The sequence below is a fragment of the Nelumbo lutea genome, chromosome 1 (genome assembly GCF_056320005.1).
Source record: "Nelumbo lutea isolate HS-2025 chromosome 1, American lotus-T2T, whole genome shotgun sequence".
Lineage (NCBI taxonomy): Eukaryota > Viridiplantae > Streptophyta > Magnoliopsida > Proteales > Nelumbonaceae > Nelumbo > Nelumbo lutea.
In genome coordinates, this window is record NC_142684.1 from 12,892,501 (window position 1) to 12,895,256 (window position 2,756).

A 2,756-nucleotide genomic window follows, 5' to 3' on the forward strand; every position below is an offset into this window, starting at 1 on the left:
TTTGGCCCGACCTCTTAACCACCCAACACGTGGCAAAAGCAACATCTCGGCGTGGTAGTACGCTCAAGGCGCGAGCTCCGAGAGGAGGAACCAGTGGTCCGAGCTCCCCAAAAGGAGCCCGAACTCCCCCTTTGACCCCGAGCCTTACGAGGAGTGCAAAGGGCAACAACCTGAATTGGCCCACCCCAGGGCAATTCGAGCCACACCTCTATCCGAACTCAAGACTTCACCTCACACACCACTCCAGCACTTCGTCTCCAGGTTGCCGAATTGAACGATCGTGCCTGACACCAAGGGAGTCCGTATCCTGAGGCGACGCACCTGATTGACTTAGGATCTGACGCTTGACAACCACACTTCAACGGCCACCTGCCACCACCACCTCCAATCATAGAGACGGCTCTGACAGAGAGAGCAATGGCGGTTGTCTGCCCTAGCAGAGGTGATGACACCCGAACTAGCAGAAGTGCAGAGGTAATGATACCCGACCTGACAGGAGCTTGGGAGTGAGTGTGCGAAGTGGTTATAAAAGGCCCTCTTTCCCCCGAAGAAGGAGGTACGTGATAACTTTGCGCTATCAGGTTTTGATCTTTCCTTTGGAAAAATACTAACTTGAGCTTCGGAGCAATCTCACCGGGTTCCTCCCCGGAGATACCTCGCCTTCTTCTCTGTTTCAGGCACCTGTTGCTCCAGTCAGAGGCAAGGTCATTGACTGCTAGGATCGGCCGGATTGCGCTACATCATTTGGCGCCTTCTGTGGGAATACGCTTCTAAAAGCCTCCATCTAAAACTTTCATAGCATCTTCTGACCAAGAAACCCCAACACCTATGGCTTCTTCTAGCAATGTCGGACGTAGCACGGAGATGAACGCCATCGGGGAACAACTTCAAGTCCCCGTGGTATGTATCGGACAATTCACCATCCCCCTTTTGGTGGATGGGACCCCTAGCTTGAGTACGCCGCGAACAATGGCGCCTATGAATCTTCCATCAATTAACACCCCCTTCCTCCTGTTGGAACCACCTTTGCTGAACCTACCATTGTTCCCCTGGCAACTAGCCAGAACCAATTCGATGACCTGATGCATGGCATGCGGGCCATCCAAGCCCAGGTGCAGTAGCTTCAACAACAGCAAATCCACCAGCAGCAGATGTTGCACCATGTCTCCTAGTACCATTACCAGCAGTAGTTCCCCCAACTACTTCAAAGTCTGCTTCAAAGTCAGCCACAGCTCCCACCTCGGCACCCCACCGTTAGGTGAGCCAAGCCCTCCCCTCAAGGTGGGCGCCCCCGCCAGGAGGCTTCCCAAGCTCGGGCCTCCCAGCCTTAGAACCCCTCCAGAAGCCAGGCCTCATCTCCTGGCAGGAGAGAGTGAGCTGTGGCCCCCACCTCGCCACACGTTGATAGGTCAGGAACCTGATCTGTCAAAACAGATTCACCTTGGAACCCTCAGGGCGGGCTCCTTCACACCGAGAACCGGTTCAGCACCTTAGCCACAGACTACCCCCAACAGTCCAGGCCCATCGAGCTTGGGAACCCCGAGGCAAGCAGTGCCAGCTTCGGGCCTTCCAAGTAGCAGAGGCGCCGTCGGCGAAGTCGCCGAACTGCAACCCGCATCCTACCTGGGCTTCGAGGCAAAGAAGAAGCGAACTTAGACAAGGTAAAAGCTACCCCTGTCCTCTCAGTCCCTTCCCCCCTGTCATCAGGACTCCTTACAGTCCCCATGCCCAGAGACATCAAACTCCCCCCACTTGACAAGTATGACGGGTCAAAGAACCCCAACGACCATGTCTATGCCTTCCAGTCCCAGATGCACTTGGTGAGAGCCAGCAAGTCCTGTATGTGCGTAGCCTTCACGACCACCTTCAAAGGAGTGGCTCACACCTGGTACAGGAACCTGGCCCTTGGGTCAATAAGGACCTAGGCCCAGTTCGTACAAGTCTTCACCGCGCACTTCGTAACCAGCAAGCAGTGCCCCCGAACCGAAGAGAGCCTCCTCGGCGTGGTCCAGAAAGAAGGGGAGCCCATCCGTAGCTACATCAAGCTGTTTAACGACGCATGCCTACAGATCCCACGCCTGGACCCCATAGTCCAGCTCGTGGTGGCCAAGATGGAAGTGACGCACAAGGAGTTCAAATGGCACATAGTAGCCAACCAACCCACGACCATCGCCGAATTCCTTGATCTCACGGACAAGTTCATGCAAACGGAGGAGGATATCTATCAAAGGACTGGGGGCGGGTTTGAAAAAAGAAAGAGAGAAGAACTCCCTAGCCAAGGAGACAGCTGGAAGGATCGAGCTCGGGCACCGAAACCGGGCTAACCATTCCGGGCACCCGTGGCAGGTCGGACAGACTATATGCCCATGAACACAAAGTAGGTTGAGATCTTAATGATGATCAAGGACGTCCTATACATAAAGTGGCCACCTCGCCTAAAAGGGAACCCAAACGAGTGGAGCAAAAACCTGTACTGCAGTTTCCATAGAGATCACGGTCATAGTACCGAAAATTGTAATAATCTCCATGACGAGATAGAGGAACTCATCCGCCGCGAGTACTTAAGAAATTTTGTACAGCATGGTAGTAACAATAATAATAACAGTAAGACAGGTCGGCAAGGGGAGCGCGGCAAGGATGCTCCTGAATCTAGCAGCAGGCCGGCCAAACAGCCACAGAAGTAGCCTCCGGAAGAGAGGCCAATTCGGGGGACCATCCACGTGAAAGTGGGAGGTTCGGTTGTAGCAGGGTGCACT